At 40.9% G+C, this 22579-nt stretch overlaps 1 protein-coding gene across 2 annotated transcripts in view; it reads right to left on the minus strand.

The window, feature by feature from the left end:
- The window catches only part of LOC138959002 (vitamin K-dependent gamma-carboxylase-like), a 67848-nt gene extending 48616 nt beyond the window's left edge, over window positions 1–19232 (minus strand). For both annotated transcript variants that reach the window (XM_070330359.1, XM_070330358.1), the window contains exon 1: window positions 19095–19232. The gene's annotated coding sequence lies outside the window, so the exon portion shown is untranslated. The remainder of the gene's footprint in view (window positions 1–19094) is intronic.
- Between the last annotated feature and the right edge of the window lie 3347 nt (window positions 19233–22579).

Here is a 22579-nt window from a genome sequence, read left to right on the forward strand (position 1 = left end):
GAGGTATAGAAAAGCGTGCTATCCTTCTCAGCGCAACTACTAAACCGCTCTTCTTGTCAATTTCACTGCCTGAACGGTGGACTGACGATGCTATGAGTATACGGTCTTGCTGCGTTGCGTTGCGTTCAGTTTTATTCTGTGAGTTCGACAGTTACTTGACTAAATATTGTATTTTCGCCTTACGCGACTTGTTATATTTAGTCAAGTTTTGACTAAATATTTTAACATCGAGGGGGAATCGAAACGAGGGTCGTGGTGTATGTGTGTGTGTGTGTGTGTGTGTGTGTGCGTGCGTGCGTGCGTGTAGAGCGATTCAGACCAAACTACTGGGCCGATCTTTATGAAATTTTACATGAGAGTTCCTGGGATTGATATCCCCGAACGTTTTTCTCCTTTTTTTGATAAATGTCTTTGATGACGTCATATCCGGCTTTTCGTGAAAGTTGAGGCGGCACTGTCACGCTCTCATTTTTCAACCAAATTTGTTGAAATTTTGGTCAAGTAATCTTCGACGAAGCCCGGACTTCGGTATTGCATTTCAGCGTGATGGCTTAAAAATTAATTAATGACTTTGGTCATTAAAAATCTGAAAATTGTAAAAAAAAATAAAAATTTATGAAACGATCCAAATTTACGTTTATCTTATTCTCCATCATTTGCTGATTCCAAAAACATATAAATATGTTATATTCGGATTAAAAACAAACTCTGAAAATTAAATATATAAAAATTATTATCAAAATTAAATTGTCCAAATCAATTTAAAAACACTTTCATCTTATTCCGTGTCGGTTCCTGATTCCAAAAACATATAGATATGATATGTTTGGATTAAAAACACGCTCAGAAAGTTAAAACAAAAAGAGGTACAGAAAAGCGTGCTATCCTTCTTAGCGCAACTACTACCCCGCTCTTCTTGTCAATTTCACTGCCTTTGCCATGAGCGGTGGACTGACGATGCTACGAGTATACGGTCTTGCTGAAAAATGGCAGCTACTTGACTAAATATTGTATTTTCGCCTTACGCGACTTGTTATATTTAGTCAAGTTTTGACTAAATATTTTAACATCGAGGGGGAATCGAAACGAGGGTCGTGGTGTATGTGTGTGCGTGTGTGCGTGCGTGCGTGTAGAGCGATTCAGACCAAACTATTGGACCGATCTTTATGAAATTTGACATGAGAGTTCCTGGGATTGATATCCCCATACGTTTTTTTCATTTTTTTGATAAATGTCTTTGATGACGTCATATCCGGCTTTTCGTGAAAGTTGAGGCGGCACTGTCACGCTCTCATTTTTCAACCAAATTGGTTGAAATTTTGGTCAAGTAATCTTCGACGAAGCCCGGGGTTCGGTATTGCATTTCAGCTTGGTGGCTTAAAAATTAATTAATGACTTTGGTCATTAAAAATCTGAAAATTGTAAAAAAAAAAAAAATTTATAAAACGATCCAAATTTACGTTTATCTTATTCTCCATCATTTGCTGATTCCAAAAACATATAAATATGTTATATTCGGATTAAAAACAAGCTCTGAAAATTAAATATATAAAAATTATTATCAAAATTAAATTGTCCAAATCAATTTAAAAACACTTTCATCTTATTCCTTGTCGGTTCCTGATTCCAAAAACATATAGATATGATATGTTTGGATTAAAAACACGCTCAGAAAGTTAAAACAAAGAGAGGTACAGAAAAGCGTGCTATCCTTCTTAGCGCAACTACTACCCCGCTCTTCTTGTCAATTTCACTGCCTTTGCCATGAGCGGTGGCCTGACGATGCTACGAGTAAAATGGCATTGCGTTTCATTCTGTGAGTTCGACAGCTACTTGACTAAATATTGTATTTTCGCCTTACGCGACTTGTTATCTTCTTCTTTTTTCCCTGGTGGGTGGGTTAAAAAAAAATCAAGCCTGATTAATACAACGAGAAGCTGCAACGAAGCTGCATATATGATAAATGAGTAAAACATTGATTCATCACCATCCCAATTCTCTCAGCCCACGCATCAATCAGAGCTTTACAGCATTGCCACGCAGTTCAACGACCTGCTCTGATTGGTCCGCAAACGGGTATGCGATCATGCTTCTGCTGCATACCTGGCGTCTTTAACGTGCGCAAGTACGTACATCGACGCGCCTGAATGCAAACAAAGGGCGTAAGTAAGAAACCTGATTCTTGGGCATTACATCCTTTAAAGTCCAGGGGTGGGACGACGGTGTCAGGTTTTCGAGTCCAGCAGTGCGAAATCATTATTCACGAGACAGTCAGTCTTGAAACCAGCTTTCGAACGTCACCCTGGGTGATAATCCTAAATCATCCCATTTTCGGCGCTGTTGGAGGAGGTCACCCGTCTGGTGATATTTTAAGATATTGTACATCTATGGTATCATCTGACCTGAAAGCAGGGGGCGGTGGGGAGAGAGGGTGTAAGAAAGAAAAATAGAACGACGAAATATGTCCAGACTTTGCACTTCAATGGTGTCATCTTCTGTAACTTTGGGAAAAACGATAATCTACAACGCTGCTGCCAACAAAACAGCCATTCTTTAAAAGTAAAGAACACCTGCAAAATCAGACAATGACTGGAAAGAAAAACCGAGTAGGCGGTCGCTGTCAACAGACAAGGGTAGAGAGTTGATCACGTTCCCGATTAATTAGTTTTGAGCCGTCTTCTGGGTCGAGGAGTTTTAATGATCAAAAGAAGCAAAGCCGAAAATAGACTTCAAGACTGTCAAGTTAGACGAAAAAAATGATCGATATACAAGTAGGTAAATAACCTTGCGATGACACTGCTGCACAGACGGGGACAGATCATGAGATTAATCTAAATTAGTTGAGCCACAGTGTCTACTCCTCCCCGCGTCCTCCCCCCCCCCCCCCCCCATCACCTCACTTTAACCCCAATCACCCAATGAAAACTGCACAAGACTTACGGTCCTTCACAGCATGGACCATCGTGCATACAAACGCGGCAGGAACAGTCCTACGCCTAGACACGACCACAAATTGGTTTCCATCCTAAAAATTCGTTTCTGCCGAAAGCTACCCGCGCGATAATGAGTCTAAAGCAATTAATTCTGTGACCGAAAACCCTTCTCGCCACTGATATCTAGAGTCTAGGGGGAGAAAAAACGAGGACTCTTTCCATACATCAGAAAGTTTCCCTCGCTTCCCCTATCAGACTCGCCCTACGCAAAGTAGACCCACGGGGGTCAACCATATTCCATCACCAAATATGTACTCAGCAGAAGGGTAGCCTTGTCGAGTGTCGCCGCACAAAAACTTCTGATCTCAATTCAATTTGGTGATCGACACGAGCCGGTGCCAGTCCTGTTGGCCCGCACAAGCCGAGAGAATGGCAGAAGAGCGAGTACGAGAAAGGAGCGATGTTGGCCTACACCAAGGCAAGTAGAGAGAGGTAGAGCGAGCACGAGGAAAAGGAGCCGATCCTCTTTAATTTCGCCGCCCGATCCAATTTGGGCAACTGAGGCCCGAGCAACGTTAGCCTTTCTGGCCATTTGGCGGCCCCCCGACGGGTTAATTCGGCGCTAACCTTGTGCCATCGATTACTCTAATGTTGCCCGTGCCTTGAGCCTCTTCTGGTGTGATACTGGGAGTCAACAGCCAGTGGTCACAAATTGCTTTAGTTGAAGATGTTTACAAAAAGATGGTGACAAAAAGAAGAAGAGTAAGTTCATGTATAGCTAACCCGCTATGTTTAGGGCGAAAGTCATTAGAGAACAATGACTGTTTTTGAAGAAGGTCTGAAGGAGGGGGAGGAGGAGGAGGACAAGAACAACAAAAGCAACGTCAACAACCAGATGAACAAGGCGCATTCACTATATCACTAAACTCCAGTCGGGGTGTGTGTGTGTGTGTGTGTGTGTGTGTGTGTGTGTGTGTGTGTGTGTGTGTGTGTGTGTGTGTGTGTGTGTGTGTGTGTGTGTTTGGGGTGGCAGCACTACACAGCAGCATCAACAATATCAACTAATAATAAAGAAAAGGATAGCGCCGAAACATTAATCTTCAGCTCTGACTGTCTCGCTGGACTCAGAAAATGAAATAGACCAGATACTGAGAAAGAACGAAATCAAAGAAGGGAAAAACAAGTCGCGTAAGGCGAAATAATAACATTTAGTCAAGCTGTCGAACTCACAGAATGAAACTGAACGCACTGCTTTATTCACCAAGACCACATATACTCGTAGTTTCGTCAGTCCACCGCTCGTGGCAAAGGCAGTGAAATCGACAAGCCATGCAGAATAATGCGGTGGTGGTCGCGCTGTGATGCATAGCACGCTTTTCTGTACCTCTCTTCGTTTTAACTTTCTGAGCGTGTTTTTAATCCAAACATATCATATCTATATGTTTTTGGAATCAGGAACCGACAAGGAATAAGATGAAATTGTTTTTAAAACGATTTCGAAAATTTAATTTTAATCATAATTTTTATATTTTTTAATTTTCAGAGCTTGTTTTTAATCCGAATATAACATATTTATATGTTTTTGGAATCAGAACATGATAAAGAATAAAATAAAAGTAATTTTGGATCGTTTTATAAAAAAATAATTTTAATTACAATTTTCAGATTTTTAATGACCAAAGTCATTAATTAATTTTTAAGCCTCCATGCTGAAATGCAATACCGAAGTCCGGCCTTCGTCGAAGATTGCTTGGCCAAAATTTCAATCAATTTGATTGAAAAATGAAGGTGTGACAGTGCCGCCTCAACGTTTACAAAAAGCCGGATATGACGTCATAAAACACATTTATCGAAAAAAAAGTCTGGGGATATCATACCCAGAAACTCTCATGTAAAATTTCATAAAGATCGGTCCAGTAGTTTAATCTGAATCGCTCTACACACACACACGCACAGACAGACAGACAGACAGACAGACACACACACACAGACACACACAGACACACACACACACATACACACACACACACATACACAACGACCCTCGTCTCGATTCCCCCTCTATGTTAAAACATTTAGTCAAAACTTAACTAAATGTAAAAAGGAAGGAAGCAAGCGAACGAGTAATCGAAATATCATATAAATAAAACTGAAATAGAAAAAGACAAAAATTAGAGAAGAAGTAGAACAAGAGAGAGAGAGAACAGCAGGCAAAACTCTCTCGTTCAAATCTCGCAGTCTGGTGCCCGAGACGTATCCAGGTGCCAGTAAGCCCATACTTTACCACGCCAAACGACGGGAACATTACGCAGGACCATCATTACATGCGTATTTCCATCGTATAAATTACGAACCGGCAAAGCCATGCATGTCCATTTATGGATTTTTAGACGAGAATCAAACGACTTTGCATTCTAAGAACAATTAATCTTTCGAAATACATTTTCCCTTCACACTAATTTCGTTCCAACGAAAACCTTTACAGTTGTGAGGCGGTCTTGAGCTTTTGTATCGTACACATCGATTTTAGCCTGGACAAGCAGTACACATCTAATGAATCACTGAATAATACAATGCACACAAATAGTCAATAATTTCAGTTATGCATAATTCGGTGGAGTGACTTCTATTTTGCTTGTGCAACCGTGTGCTTAAAGCCTTTTGCGAGGGTTTTGTTAGTTTGTTTTTTTAACACGAATAACGAATTGCGTTACCCTTGACAAACAGAAGTACAGTGCGTTATTAGCCTACTTTCAAAATAAAAGTTCAGGATCTTCTAATCATAGAACAAACTTGTCAGGAACAGAAGTTGGGGGCAGACTACGATGGTGAATATAAAGCTTGGGATTGTGTTCTTGAAGTGTCTTCTGCAGATCTGTGGTCGATTTATAAGCAAACTGCCAGACCACACGCGCACTTCCAACGTATATATGAATGCAGTCTAAAGCTTTTTATGCTCAGCAAGTTTTAGCTGAGGAGACAGACATATAACAAACTCTTAAAAAAGAAACCCCGATGTATGAATCCTTAAATCTTTTTCTTGTTTATCCTCTTCGTGCGTCTAGCTTCACAACTTGATCCTCTCCCTTGCATCAGATGGACATAATAACCCCTTGATCTGTCAATTAGTTCTTGTTTAGGACAACCGACGCCTGCGGGGAAAGAAAATAAGTCTAATCAAGAGCGTTGAAAAGGCGGTAGAGTAGGAATGGAGACCGGAGATGGCGGCGGGAAAGGGAGGAGGGATCATATACACCCATTCTCCATTATAAACTTATTTTTATGTAAGTAGACGACCGAGTGATTTTAAATCGTTCAAAGGGAAACTATTTGTGTCAACGTTTCAATATGACCCCCCTGAGGAAGCTTTCAACACGTACGAAGTTTCGAAAATGTTTAAAGTTTTGAATACGTTCAAACATCACTTGTGCTACATTTTAGACATAATCTATTTTAGGACGTGTAAATGCATGTGCCGGCACGTAACTTGTGTTTCGGCTTCACGGTGACCTTCTGAAGCAGTAATCGTGCTTGGTCCTTTTCAACACCGATAACTCTCAAGAAAATGAATTCCAGCTCACAGAACAACAAAAACGGTCAGTCGGTCCTAGTAAGCAGTGTGTCTAAAAATGAAGTGACAGCGTAATATTCGTGATTTGGTGATAATGTAGGCGGGAGTATCAAACGAATGATTAACCGGTAAGCTCGACCAGGTGCCGGATTCCGTTTCCGACACAATCCCGCAGAGTTAATCCATTTCAATATTTTGTTAAAGCCTTTACCTGTTAGTGAGATCCCCATAAAGGCGGTCATAAACAACTAATATTTTCCATCAAATAAGGCATCCACTGTGATTGTGTAAATGCACCGATCAAACAAAGAGAAACGACTCCCTATGTCTCTCTACCCGACCATAGATATATTAAGACTAGTTATATCTATGACCCGACCCACACAACAACGCCGACTCCCACTCCCACCCCCAGTACACAACCTCCTCCAATGATCCTCGCATGCACAAAGCAATCAATCACCAGTTATAAATAAAGACGCCAGCCCGCCCAAAACATCACGAGCGCATGAGACCAGAGAAGATCCCCGTGCCATCGCAACAGTGGGGAGGAAGCAACGACCAAGTGCAAGACAGCATGTACACTTCTGGCACGTACAACACTTCAAGTGATCGAAGGAATATCACCGTCAACGGCTAAAAGAAGAAAACCAAAACATACGGAAAATGAGTATGTTCCTCGTTCGGGGAGTTATTGAAGACACCTGTATTCTTTCTGTAAATGAGAGAACTAGACAAACAGAGAGCGTGAAAGAACGAGACGTCTTAACAACTCAAGAGAGAAAGAGAGAGAGAGAGAGAGAGAGAGAGAGAGAGAGGGAGAGAGAGAGAGAGAAAGAGAGAGAGAGAGAGAGAGAGAGAGAGAGAGAGAGAGAGAGAGAGAGAGAGAGAGAGAGAGACATGGTGATGATGGAACTTTATTTTTCATGGATAGAGGTTTAAATTACACACCTTTTCTTACAACCGGTCCTTACTTCTAATAAAAATTTATAATAAATGATAAACAAGTAAAACAACAGGACAAATAAGCCAACTAAACGAACAAACAAGCAAACAAACGGACAAACAAGCAAACCAAACGAGCAAACAAACAACACAATGACAAAGTAAGCAATCACAAACAAAAACAAAAGAACAACATACAAATCAAAAATGAAAAAGCAATCAGCAAGCAAGCAAAACATGCAACATGTTGATCGAGGTTACACATATAAAGCGATCGACGGTAAAATCCACACGATACCAACGTTGACACTAATGCCTACAATGATTATAATGGTGTAAATGATGATGATGGAAATATCGCAACATCAATTAATACACATAATACAAGCGAAGAAGAGAGAGAGAGAGAGAGAGAGAGAGAGAGAGAGAGAGAGAGAGAGAGAGAGAGAGAGAGAGAGAGAGAGAGAGAGAGAGAAAGAGAGAGAGAGAGAGAGAGAGAGAGAGAGAGAGAACCGAAAAACAAATTAATATTACTGTACTTTAATATGAGAGCGGACTGACTTCACACACGTGTGACAAAATTACACAACAACTAATCAGCAGTTGATCAGAGGAGAGCCTGCGCCTCGAGGACCAGAGGTAGAACTAATTTTCCTTCGTGTGAAGTCAATAATTATAAGGACCCCCAGGCTGATTGGACAACAGAACGCATTTCATCGCATTCCTGCGGCTGCTGAGTGCCTACTTCTGAGCCTTCTGGCAAAAGCTATTCCAGCCACTATCCGAGGATGCCACAAAGGCGAAATATCCACAAGAATAAGTTGGTGACAGACTTTACTGAGCAGGCTTATATATTTAGTTTAAAGCTAATCATCGGACACCCTGGAGGTGGGTGAATTACTTTCTCTCAGGCGGCTGGGAAGATGTTCGTGGCCTCCTAAGGTGGAATCGGGATACATCCGTCCATAACTGTGTTCATGTCATCTAAGCCGTTATTATACCGTTACTTTGACGTAATGGCATGAAGACAGACACGACTTTGTGCCTGTCGCGTCGCCTTCCAAAAGAAAGGTTAGATGCCAGGTTATGTTTTATGGCCCCCACCTGGTGCACTTACCTTGATCGTGGTGTGGGGGCTTGTGTGCCTTGACAACCTCCGGAGCTATGTCGGCGGGGACCTCGTGTCCCTGGTAGGTCCAACCATGCCGAACAGATCCGCGTGAGGTAGAGGCCAGACTAAAATGTGTACCCTGGTCCTCCAGGTTGGGGGTTCAGCTTAGGGCCAACAACTCTAACTAGTAAAACCGAGTTAGTTACAGAAACAGCGACAAAGGAAAACAACACTGATTTGTCCTTTGTCGCTGCCCTACACGCCACCAGGCGTGAAAGGCAGTAAGTAAGTAAGTAAGTAAGTAAGTATGTTTTATGGACGTTTTTGTGAGCTTTAAAGCCCAAACCATTCTCATTACTTGAAGTTATGAACTTGTTCAATCCCGTCCTCCTATATATGTATATTTCAGAACAGTGCTTTAAATCTGAAGTTAGCTTACTTCGGCTTACCCCCTTAAACACATTACCTCCGTAAATGCCTCACTATCTTCAGTGTCATCGCCTGACTTGGGCTCCAAGAAAAAAATCAGCGCATATCTCTAGTGCATAACTTCTCATTATCTAGTCCATCTTGTGTTTCTATCGAGCGATTCCATCCACGCTAGAATGTATTTGTTTCACAGCAAACACCGTTTATCGTAGCGCTTGTCCTCCCATCACCCCTCAGGGTGGGGGACCCTTGTTTCATGATCAAATCATGTTTAGCTTGTACCCTTTCCGTATTGCCACTGAGCCTAGCTTCCTGCTTTTTCTCTGAAGTCGGAGTCACGGCATTTTCTGTGCTCTTTCTCTTCGCCTGGGCGAGGAACGCTGGTGTGATCTTTACCCAACTGCGCGTTATCGTTCCTGGTCATTGTAACGTTAGAATCGGGAACGCGCGGATCTGGCATCTGGGGTGTGCTTATACCCAAGTCCTCGTCCGCGAAAAAAAATGTCTACAGATACGGTACGGTGTCTTGTTATAACGGGGTAGAAAGGTCTACAGAGACTATGACTTGTAATTGCGGAGGATGACTGCGTCTAACAAAGAACAACAAGTAAATCAATTCAGCATCAGTGGATTGATTTTATTTTATTGGACGTTCTCCAGCTCTCAATGTAAATACAATCAGATAATACACGTACTACTTAATTTCATACCAAAATATCGTCCTAGGAACAAATAGGTTTATGTACAGTGCATTGTGATACCTTGCTCAGTTTGCATATATTTTGTGCAACGGACGGGTTTTAACAGGGGGAGGGGGGAAAGAATGCACTGCTGCAACCTAAAATCTGCCATCAAAAAAATTAATAACAACACTGTCAGCGTTATACCTCTAGTGCCACAGTTTGATTAGCACGTGCAGCTTTTAAACAATTATAGGTTATTTCGTGGCTCTGCAATAACGACCACCGAAACACAAGACTTACCAATATTGACAGGTTATACCGTCCGACTAGGCTCTAGTAGGTAACAGGTCTGAACGAATAAAGCCGTACACCCAGCTCCTTACCCGCCGACCACTGGTAGTGAGACAGAGGGATCAGAATTATAGGTTCCTCCGCGGCTCTTGTCAAAGGCTTGAGGGACAGCACTATCGATTTTCCCTCCTCCGCCTCACACCTTGTTCAAACACACATGCTCCATCACTGTCCACTCTGAACACCTGTTAGCAAACACATGATGGCGGGTAATAGTGTGGTACTCTGCACATGACGCGAAAGAACACTCATCCAAGAGCTCAATCTCTCCGGCAAATTAGAGTTATTTGTTGCGCAAAGTGGATTTTTTACATTCGAAAGGTGTTTTTGGGGGGAATTTTTTTTTTCTCGGAAAAGTTGGATTGTGTTGATAATGTCGATTTAACAGTTGCTCCAAGTTCTAAGATGTACCAATATCAATAGTGTTGTAAAAAGCTAGGTTTACATGTGTCACTTTTGCATGTTCCGTAACAATGGTCGGATAAAACGCTCGGAATTTAAAAAAAAAACTTTTGTTTTCTTTCGTTTCCTTATAAGAAGAATGCGAGAGGTCAGTAAGAAGAATATGGTAATATTCTCAGACACACTTGTTCCATCACCGTGAGTGTCTAGCTCTTGTTGTTGGGGTGTTTTCTTCAGGGAGGGTGGGGGTTGGTGGGTGGGGGGGAGATCTCTTAAAAGAATCTGATTGTGGTGGTGATGTGGGTTGACCAGTGCAGGGATTAGAAGAATACGATTCGACGGCAAGATGAAACAGCTTTGTAAACAGGAACGTTTTTCTGTTTTCCTCCCAAAGAACAAGAGTGTACTTTTTTTGTGTTCGTAAAAACAATTGCTGATCACATTTTATAAATGGATTTTTCTGTTGTGTTGCCTCAGGAGGGATGGGGCGGGTCAATGAGAATTAAGCAATATATATATATTTTTTTTTTATTGCTGATCTCACCTCGTCCCCTCCCCTTCCCCCTGTAAAAGTACTCAGATAGATTACACTGTCAAAGCCAATAGATATTCCCTTTAAAAAACACAAATTCAAGTTCGGTCAAACAGATTTATAATTAAACAAACAAAAACTGCTGGATAGAGACTCTGGCGCATAATATATTTAAAAATACATTAACATGTAATTTAAACAATACTACGTTGTGCAAAATTCTCAATGTCAACGACTATTGAACTTTTTTCAACTTCAACTTTGAACCTTCTTTACACACACACAAACCTAACAAACCAACCCCCTTCCCCCTCCCTTACGCACACACAAAATTTACAACAAATCCAAAATTAGACAAAAATGCAAAAAGCAAGGAAGTTTTCAGCTGCTGCGCACACAGACATTATGATAATGACTATTTAATCTTTTAAGCTTCAGGAATATCTTCAAGCTGTTGTTGTGCAGAGTCATCAAAGAAAGCTTTTTAAAGCTAGGTCTTAAAAAATATGTTAACGTTAGGAATGACGTGTAAAATTAAACGACACCGCTAACAGTACCACTCTGCTCATTCTGCAGAAGTCTAAGAAAGACCATGTCACTCCCCTACTTACCACCCTTCACTGGCTTCCTATGAAGTACAGAATCGAGTACAAGCTCGCTCTGTTAGGGTACCGCTGTTTTGAGAAATCACTCCCCCCCTATTTGTCCCATTCCCTCAGTATCTACGAGCCATCCCGTTCTCTCAGATCCTCCTCTGAAAAACTCCTTCGCATCCCCAAAACCAGGACCAAGACCTTTGGTGAAAGAACCTTTAGGTACCAGATTCCGACCGTCTGGAACTCGCTTCCAAGTTCTATCCGTGATTCCAGCAGCCTTTCCTCCTTCAAAACCCAACTCAAAACATACCTGTTTCGTAAAGCCTTTGCTTAGCCTGAGTAGACTCTCCACAACTCTATTCTGTTTTGGAACTCTCTACCCTGTATGTGCTTTATGGTCTCTTTGTCAATGGTATCTTTGTGTGTGCGCGTGCGTGTGTGTGTGTGTGTGTGTGTGTGTGTGTGTGTGTGTGTGTGTGTGTGTGTGTGTGTGTGTGTGTGTGTGTGTGTGTGTACTTTTAACATTGTACGCTAAGTTTTGCTTAGTGCTTGGGTTCTTGGTGTTATGTCTCAGTTAAATGTATGCTTTGTATGCTTGTTGATTTGTGCTAGTTTATTCTATAATGAATTTGTAAAGCGCCTGGAGCCAATTGATGGGACTCGCGCTATAGAAAAGTTATTTATTATTATTATTATTATTACTTTGAAACTTATGCTCAACAGCTGACACGGTGAACTGTGAGGTTCACTAAAGTTTCTATTTACTCTCTCACAAATTTCAGCAGCCGTGTATCAAAATGAGACATATTGAAAATGAACACATACATGTGACCGTTATAAGTTTATACAGCTGTTCTAGAAACGTACATCATGTGAGACTGTGATAAATATATTAAGCTTCTAATAGTAATACATGAGAATCAGCAGGAAATCAGTCATTTGACTAGTTAATTGGTATGAGTTGGTAATTTTCAGATAGAATGAGTATGATCCTGCTGTCCTAAATTAAATTAATTCTGGCAACTGACTATTGCAACTTTCATTACAAGGTGGATTCCTACTGACAAACTAAGAAGTATAGTTCTGATTCAGCAGATGGAATGTCCTTTTAATTAAACAGCACGGCATCCTATAGTTATCAAATTCCCTAAAATTGTTAAAATGGTGCCCGCCTTTTAAGCTTACCCCTTGCTAAGACCTTGCTCCTTCATGTTTTCACACTCAGAATATCATAATTCAAAGCACAACAAGAAAGATAGAATAAAGCATGATAAGAGAAAAATCTGCCATACTTAAAAAAAAAATTAAAAAAAGCCCTAGCCTCAAGATCAAATCAGAACATACTTTAAAATCACTGTTGAGCTGCTTTTGGTGCACGCCAAGAGTTCTAGCTGCTGCCAATGATTGAATGAAAGTTAAAACCATTTTTTCCACAGTTCACTCGTTCATTGAACGTTCAGGCCGCTGTGGGCAAACAAGAATCAATGCTCCACAAGCCGGACAACTTTAATTTTTGCATATCTCCTACCCATCCCTCTTCTTTTTAATTTTATTCCTCTTCTTCCCCTCCTTCTTTCCTCTTACTGTCTTTCTTTATAATGATTATGCAACGTTTATTATGTTATTAATAGATTTGGTTTATTTAGACGAATTGCTCAGCAGGTCTATGGTTGTACTGTCCATGCAGGAACACCACTATAAGTATAAGCTTCTAGCTTGTTGCTGTTACCTGTGTATTTTGTATACATGTACATGTTATGATTGTAACTTATGTTGAATAAACTTATGTCTAAACCAAACCATCCTTCATAATTTGCATCGTGATGATGACATCCAGAAAGAAAGAAATCTTCAGAATGTACTCCAATATTTCTATAAAAAAAATTAGATTGGCAGTTTAGTACCTGTCTACCACACATTTCACTCCCAAGAACTGATATTACTGTTTAACATGTATACTGCTGCAATATCCACAAATACTACACATACTCCTTCCCCAAAGACTTACTCAAAAAAATGATAAAATGTATAACACTAATAACAGTGATGAGTGTACTTCACTGCTCTTCATGATTTGCTTATTGTCTCAGTTCACTCAGCCACAACAAAATACACCGTAAATGTCAATTGAGTAAAAGAACTTGTATTACCAAAACATGTTGCAACGTACAGTTCAAAGAAAAAGATAACACACAAAAACTCAGAAGACCCAGATCTTGAGGATGAAACACATATTATTACAGCTAGAGCTTTCTCTCTTAGGCCAATAGGGTACTTAGGAAGCGCTTATGGCTCTAACCTGTGAAAATGTATGACATGTAATGAGTTTTGCAGACCCATTTCAATGCGAGAGAGAGAGAGAGAGAGAGAGTGTGTGTGTGTGTGTGTGTGAACAGTGTCTGTGTGTGTGTGGGTGTTTGTGTAGTTGTGGGTGATAGAAAGAGAGAGAGGGAGCAAGAAAGAATGTATAGACTGCAACACAAGAAAATGTGTCTGGTGATAAACATTCGCTTTTTGCATCCCTGAAGAGATTAGCTTAACTCTAAGTTGTCTGAAATTGTTTCCATCACAAAGCTGGAAATCACACCTGGTATGCGTAAAAAAAATTTGCCATTTAGTGATTTACAAAGCACACCTTTAAAATCTCTGACAAGAAGGGAAAGTCGGTTACTCCCTGCCCCCCCCCCCCCCCCCCCCCTCCTTTTTCAGGAAGATTTGTTTTTTCCCAATTAACACTAAAGAAAGCAAAATTGCTCTGCAGACATTGTTTACCTCACAGCCCTGATTCTAAGTTTAATTTAGTTACCTTAAGTAACTCGCACACACCCCTAAGCCGCTACTTCCACCTCGAGAGAGAGGGGAGAGAGAGAGAGAGAGAGAGAGAGAGACAATGACAATTCTTTATTTAACGAGGGTAGTAGATTAAGCAGTGGTCTGCTTTTTTACATCCAGCCCTCGCCCTAAAGAGGGACTAACTACAAAAATGAACTAAAAATGAGAGAGAGAGAGAGAGAGAGAGAGAGAGAGAGAGAGAGAGAGAGAGAGAGAGAGAGAGTTGCACTGAACTTAATTAAATTTGAGAGAAAGTCAAATGATTATCTAATGTCCATATTTGTGGAAACGTCCATACGCTATGGTAACCCACACCATATATTATCGTTTTGCAACTTTCAAACACACAAACGTTTCACAAAACTCACCAGCAACCGCTACTGTAGCAGACGACGCACATTTCCATGCACTTCCTGTCACGAAGTGTGGAACTTTGAAGAACCATGTAAGTTGGTGGGTGGGGGGAGGGTACTAAACAGGTGGGGGGTTGGTGGGTGGGGGGAGGGGGGAGATCTCTTAAAAGAAGCTGATTGTGGTGGTGATGTGGGGTGACCAGTGCAGGGATTAGAAGAATACGATTCGAGGGCAAGATGAAACAGCTTTGTAAACAGGAACGTTTTTATATTTAGTCAAGTTTTGACTAAATATTTTAACATCGAGGGGGAATCGAAACGAGGGTATGGTGTATGTGTGTCTGTCTGTCTGTCTGTCTGTCTGTGCGTGTGTGTGTGTGTGTGTGTAGAGCGATTCAGACTAAACTACTGGACCGATCTTTATGAAATTTGACATGAGAGTTCCTGGGTATGAAATCCCCGAACGTTTTTTTCATTTGTTTGATAAATGTCTTTGATGACGTCATATCCGGCTTTTCGTGAAAGTTGAGGCGGCACTGTCACGCCCTCATTTTTCAACCAAATTGGTTGAAATTTTGGTCAAGTAATCTTCGACGAAGCCCGGGGTTCGGTATTGCATTTCAGCTTGGTGGCTTAAAACTTAATTAATGACTTTGGTCATTAAAAATCTGAAAATTGTAAAAAATATTAAAAATTTATAAAACGATCCTAATTTACGTTTATCTTATTCTCCATCATTTGCTGATTCCAAAAACATATAAATATGTTATATTCGGATTAAAAACAAGCTCTGAAAATTAAATATATAAAAATTATTATCAAATTTTTTTTTTCGAAATCAATTCAAAAACACTTTCATCTTATTCCTTGTCGGTTCCTGATTCCAAAAATATATAGATATGATATGTTTGGATTAAAAACACGCTCAGAAAGTTAAAACGAAGAGAGGTACAGAAAAGCGTGCTATCCTTCTTAGCGCAACGAATACCCCGCTCTTCTTGTCAATTCCACGGGCACTGCCTTTGCCACGGGCGGTGGAGTGACGATGCTACGAGTATACGGTCTTGCTGCGTTGCGTTGCGTTCAGTTTCATTCTGTGAGTTCGACAGCTACTTGACTAAATATTGTATTTTCGCCTTACGCGACTTGTTCTGTTTTCCCCCCAAAGAACAAGAGTGTACTTTTAAGTGTTCGTAAAAACAATTGCTGATCACATTTTATAAATGGATTTTTCTGTTGTGTTTCCTCAGGAGGGATGGGGCGGGTCAATGAGAATTAAGCAATATATTTTTGTTTTTTGATTGCTGATCTCACCTCTTCCCCTCCCCTTCCCCCTGTAAAAGTACTCAGATAGATTGCACTGTCAAAGCCAATTGATATTTCCTTTAAAAAACACAAATTCAAGTTCGGTCAAACAGATTTATAATTAAACAAACAAAAACTGCTGGATAGAGACTCTGGCGCACAATATATTTAAAAATACATTAACATGTAATTTGAAGCAATAGTACGTTGTGCAAAATTCTCAATGTCAACGATTATTGGACTTTTTTCAACTTCAACTTTGTTAAGTCACCTAAAAACCTTCTTTACACACACACAAACCTAACCCCTTCCCCCTCCCTTACGCACACACAAAATTTACAACAAATCCAAAATTAGACAAAAATGCAAAAAGCAAGGAAGTTTTCAGCTGCTGCACACTCAGACATTATGATAATGACTATTTAATCTTTTAAGCTTCAGGGATATCTTCAAAATGTTGTTGTGCAGAGTCATCAAAGAAAGCTTTTTAAAGCTAGGTCTTAAAAATATATTAACGTTAGGAATGACGTGTAAAATTTAACGACACCGCTACCAGTACCACTTTGAAACTTACGCTAAACAGCTAAAAGTTTCTATTTACTCTCTCACAAATTTCAGGAGCCGTGTATCAAAATGAGACATATATATTGAAAATGAACACATACATGTGACCGTTATAAGTTTATACAGCTGTTCTAGAAACGTACATCATGTGAGACTGTGATAAATATATTAAGCTTCTAATAGTAATACATGAGAATCAGCAGGAAATCAGTCATTTGACTAGTTAATTGGTATGAGTTGGTAATTTTCAGATAGAATGAGTATGATCCTGCTGTCCTAAATTAAATTAATTCTGGCAACTGACTATTGCAACTTAATTTACAAGGTGGATTCCTACTGACAAACTAAGAAGTATAGTTCTGATTCAGCAGATGGAATGTCCTTTTAATTAAACAGCACGGCATCCAATAGTTATCAAATTCCCTAAAATTGTTAAAACGGTGCCCGCCTTTTTAGCTTACCCCTTGCTAAGACCTTGCTCCTTCATATTTTCACACTCAGAATATCATAATTCAAAGCACAACAAGAAAGATAGAATAAAGCATGATAAGAGAAAAATCTGCCATACTTAAAAAAAAAAGCCCTAGCCTCAAGATCAAATCAGAACATACTTTAAAATCACTGTTGAGCTGCTTTTGGTGCACGCCAAGAGTTCTAGCTGCTGCCAATGATTGAATGATGAATGAACGTTGAAACCATTTTTTCCACAGTTCACTCGTTCATTGAACGTTCAGGCCGCTGTGGGCAAACAAGAATCAATGCTCCACAAGCCGGACAACTTTAATTTCTGCATATCTCCTAGTCCTACCCATCCCTCTTCTTTTTAATTTTATTCCTCTTCTTCCCCTCTTTCTTTCCTCTTACTGTCTTTCTTTATAATGATTATGCAACGTTTATTATGTTATTAATAGATTTGGTTTATTTAGACGAATTGCTCAGCCATTACTGCCTTACGTTGCACTGTGCATGCAGGAACACCACTATAAGTATAAGCTTCTAGCTTGTTGCTGTTACCTGTGTATTTTGTAATGTATACATGTCATGATTGTAACTTTTGTTGAATAAACTTATGTCTAAACCAAACCATCCTTCATAATTTGCATCATGATGATGACATCCAGAAAGAAAGAAATCTTCACAATGTACTCCAATATTTCTATAAAAAAAATTAGATTGGCAGTTTAGTACCTGTCTACCACACATTTCACTCCCAAGAACTGATATTACTGTTTAACATGTATACTGCTGCAATATCCACAAATACTACACATACTCCTTCCCCAAAGACTTACTCAAAAAAATGATAAAATGTATAACACTAATATTACTAATAACAGTGATGAGTGTACTTCACTGCTCTTTATGATTTGCTTATTGTCTCAGTTCACTCAGCCACAACAAAATACACAGTAATTGTCAATTGAGTAAAAGAACTTGTATTACCAAAACATGTTGCAACGTACAGTTCAAGGAAAAAGATAACACACAAAAACTCAGAAGACCCAGATCTTGAGGATGAAACACATATTATTACAGCTAGAGCTTTCTCTCTTCCTCGTAGGCCAATAGGGTACTTAGGAAGCGCTTATGGCTCTAACCTGTGAAAATGTATGACATGTAATGAGTTTTGCAGACCCATTTCAATGGATAGAGAGAGAGAGAGAGTGTGTATGTGTGTGTGTGAACAGTGTCTGAGTGTGTGTGGGTGTGTGTGTAGTTGTGGGTGATAGAAAGAGAGAGAGGGAGCAAGAAAGAATGTATAGACTGCAACACAAGAAAATGTGTCTGGTGATAAACATTCGCTTTTTGCATCCCTGAAGAGATTAGCTTAACTCTAAGTTGTCTGAAATTGTTTCCATCACAAAGCTGGAAATCACACCTGGTATGCGTAAAAAAATGTGCCATTTACACAGCACACGTTTAAAATCTCTGACAAGAAGGGAAAGTCGGTTACTCCCTGTCTCCCCCCCCCCCCCTCCTTTTTCAGGAAGATTTGTTTTTTCCCAATTAACACTAAAGAAAGCAAAATTGCTCTGCAGACATTGTTTACCTCACAGCCCTGATTCTAAGTTTAATTTAGTTACCTTAAGTAACTCGCACACACCCCTAAGCTGCTACTTCCACCGCGAGAGAGAGGGGAGAGAGAGAGAGAGACAATGACAATGACAATGACAATTCTTTATTTTATTTTTAGAGAGATCGAGCTGCACTGAACTTAATTTAGAGAAAGTCAAATGATTATCTAATGTCCATACTTGTGGAAACGTCCATACGCTATGGTAACCCACATCATATATTATCGTTTTGCAACTTTCAAACACACAAACGTTTCACAAAACACACCAGCAACCGCTACTGTAGCAGACGACGCACATTTCCATGCACTTCCTGTCACGAAGTGTGGAACTTTGAAGAACCATGTAAGTTGCATTCACGAATAAAGCCAGCCACCGAAACATCCAACGTCCATTGAACGAGATTACTTACCTCAATGGCACACTTTATATTGGAGGATCAAAATCAGAGGGCTGCGAGGAACGTGTCACCAACAATCCAAGAATGTTGGCTATCTGAACGCCTCATCTCGCTTTCCCCAGTTTCAGCAACAACATCGCGGAGTGCACTGCGCATGCTCGGTGCGAAGCACGCGCAGGTATTGATCGCAGACACTTGCCGCGCGAGACCGTGCACCGCGACGAAAGTTTTAGAACTTCTTGCTGTGTCTGTTTCCGTTTCGGTTATTTCCACCGTGCGTTGGCTCCATCAGTTTTGTGGAAGAAGGGCTTTATCTACTGACTATTGTTAATTGAAATAGTTACGTTTATTTCGACGAGTGCAGTCAGTATATGTGCTAGAAAAGAAAACAATACAGACAGTGAGTCAGTCTTTGACCTGCCTCATGATCAGTGTCAACTTTCAAGTGACCGCAGGCATCTCGAGAAGATGACAAAAATTAGCTGATGATTCCTTCGGCTACTCGGGTTTGGGTTCTGCTGTTGTTGTTGTTGTTGTTGTTGCTGTTGTTCTTCTTCTTCTTCTTCTTCTTCTTCTTCTTCTTCTTCTTCTTCTTCTTTCGGCTTTGCTCTTTTTTTTTAGGCCGGGGGCTTTTTTTTCTCACAGTTGGCCGGTGTGTGTGTGTGTGTGGGGGGGGGATGGGGGGGGTCTTTGTCAGTTTGCACAAAAGTAATTCAAAATGGAAATGTTTTGACATTTTTTGGGTCAATATTCGACTAAATCTTTTCCGGGTGATTGGAATTTGAGACGACTGAGGTTGCCGATGTGTGTGTGTGCAGTGGTGTGTGTCAGTGTGTGCCACTGAGTAACATAACGGGCGACTCTTTGATGTCTCAAGATTGAAATTTGGTCAAGCAATCTTTGACCCGGTCCGAACGATGGAATTGCATTTTAGCTTGAAAACTGACTTACAAATTCATTCATTCATTTGTTTATTAAAATGCTAAAACATTGAAATGTTAACAACAAATGATCGCACTTTATTTATCATTCTTGAATACAAAAATATATAGATATATCACGTTTACTCTAAAAATGTGCTAAAAATCAAAATAAAGTTGGACTTACTTATTTTCGCATGCCGGCTTCGCGGGGACCAGCGCGACCTGTCTTCGGGTCACAAGTTCGGCTACCCAAACCTCACTTGTCTCAGGATGACTGGTCCCGGGTTTTTAGTGTTGATCCTTTAGTTTCTGGCCAACATATTGACTATATAAATGTTTGAATATCGTTTCACGCGTCTTGTACACACAATAATCCACATTACAAATCATACATCATTGAAAGAACTTGAACAGGTTCGACAAACGCCGCACATTTAAATCCCGTCCGTCCGTCAGTCAACATTCTCTATATTTATATTTATTTATTTATAGCTACCCAGTTGGGCCAAGAAGTCAGCGACCCTTCAGTTATACGGGGAAAGGTCAATGCAAGCCCGCAATGCTCTCACAGGTGTACTGATTTAATATACCACTTACAACATGTTTGTATCCATCAGGCATCAAGCTGGATCGGTGTATCAGTGGATGTTAAAACTGACAAAAAAGATTACCGTAGTGTTTGGTGCTATCCGGCCTCTATCCGCACACCCGTTACAATTGTGACAGGGCGACCAGTCACCCATTATAGCCTGTAGGCTACAATTTTTGTCATTGTCCAGTCTTGTGTTTGTAGTTCATGTTGCCAATCGCTTTATGTTTCAGTTGTGCCGTAATGCCATATTATCTGTTTTAAGTTAAATTTGGAGATGCACATGTCCAGTCACCGGTAGATCCTAAGCGCGCTAAGCCGTCTGTGTCCATGTTCTGACTAGTCTTTGATCCTTTGACCTTAAGCCGCTCTCCGCCTAGGAAGAGACGGGTAGCCGGGGTCAGTTGCGTAACTTGTATGGCCTAATTACCGGGAGTAGCTTCCCAGAGGATGCTCTAGCCGTGTCTTTTGACGCGCCCCGATCAAAGCCTCGTTAAGAGGGTGTTAATGCCTTTGTCGGATCGGGTGGATCGCTGGCAGGTGGTCAGTTGTTTACCCCCACCCCCCCTTTTGTGTTCCTCCCCTTCCTCTTGTCTTACGTTTAACCAATGAAACACGGAACCTGCTTAGAGTGTCGTGGATACGGGTGGTTACTAAGATGTTGATTGGATGTTTGTGACTCTAGCCGGCAAAAGTTTGATTATGTATGTACATGCTAGGGTGTGAGAGAGAACTTTGAGACACGAGAGAGAGAGAGGACGTGTGTTGTAGTATGCTCCACTAACAACAAGATGTAGTGACTTTGCATTGTAGCTTCGGCTGGGTACGTCGGCGGAGAGGAGGAGAGAAGATGCTAAACACATGAATAAAGTTTGCCATGCCAGTATTCTGCTGTTCAGTGTCGCTATGTCATATGTCATATGTGTCCGTGAGTGAAAGTCCAGAGAGAGTCCGTAACACATCATAAAGAAACAAACGATCTTGCCAAGTTTATCGAACCTTTTACACAATGAAGAAAGAAAAGAAAAAAAAACGTGTTTCCGCAACTTTTCTCATACTTCAGATTTCGCGTTAACAACTGACTTGAAAAGGAAAAATATAACTGATCATTGAAGAAAAAAAATCAGCCACAAACTGATTTCTTATCTCCCCATACAATACAATCTTAAGGTCAAGGTCACAATTACGTACGCTAAAGAGCCGCGTCCACACTCCGTCAGTTCGGCAAATTCTGGATCACTGCCGAAAGGAGTTCAATTCTTTTTCAGATTTATCTTGTGCTCTCACTGAGTAACCGTCTGAACCAAGTTTATGAAGGAAGGCGGAGGTAGGCGGGGAGGGGTTATTGAAAATAGACACATGTTGATTCAGACTCCTGTGGGGCCGCGGCACTCCGGCTGAGCACAGAAACCAGTTGAGCTTCTTCCTTAGATTTTGTGTTCTCAGAGTCAACCTTGCGTGCCTTCTCGGGCGTTCTTCACTGCCACTTGACGACAAAATAACAGGTCTTGTCTGCGGGAACCTGGACAAAGAGCGGTTTGATCGCCGCACCACTGACGTATCGGGGACCCAGTAATTCTGCAGGGGGGGGGGGGGGGGGGGGGGGGGGGGGGGGTATCCCCGGGGCCGGGGAAGATATTTGCGTTGGCCCTTCCCGTCTTCAGACCGTGCTAATTAAGGTTGAGTCCCGGAAGCCGCTTCTTCGCCCAGATATTATGGAAATGCTATGCATCTTCGTGTTTTTCTGTTATGGTTGCATTTTCCCCTGGCTACTGTTTTCTCCTTCCTTTCCTCTTCCATTACCTCGTTCACATTTGTCTGTTTGTCTCCGTTTTTGCCAATTACTGACGCGCGAGCGCTCAGTTTAACGCACGCACGCACACAAGTACCCACGAGCACGAAAGCATGCACGTACACACACACACACACACACACATACACACACACACACACACACACGCACATACACGCACACACCGTGCACA

This window comes from Littorina saxatilis, linkage group LG2 (assembly GCF_037325665.1).
Source record: "Littorina saxatilis isolate snail1 linkage group LG2, US_GU_Lsax_2.0, whole genome shotgun sequence".
NCBI classification, from domain to species: Eukaryota; Metazoa; Mollusca; class Gastropoda; order Littorinimorpha; family Littorinidae; genus Littorina; species Littorina saxatilis.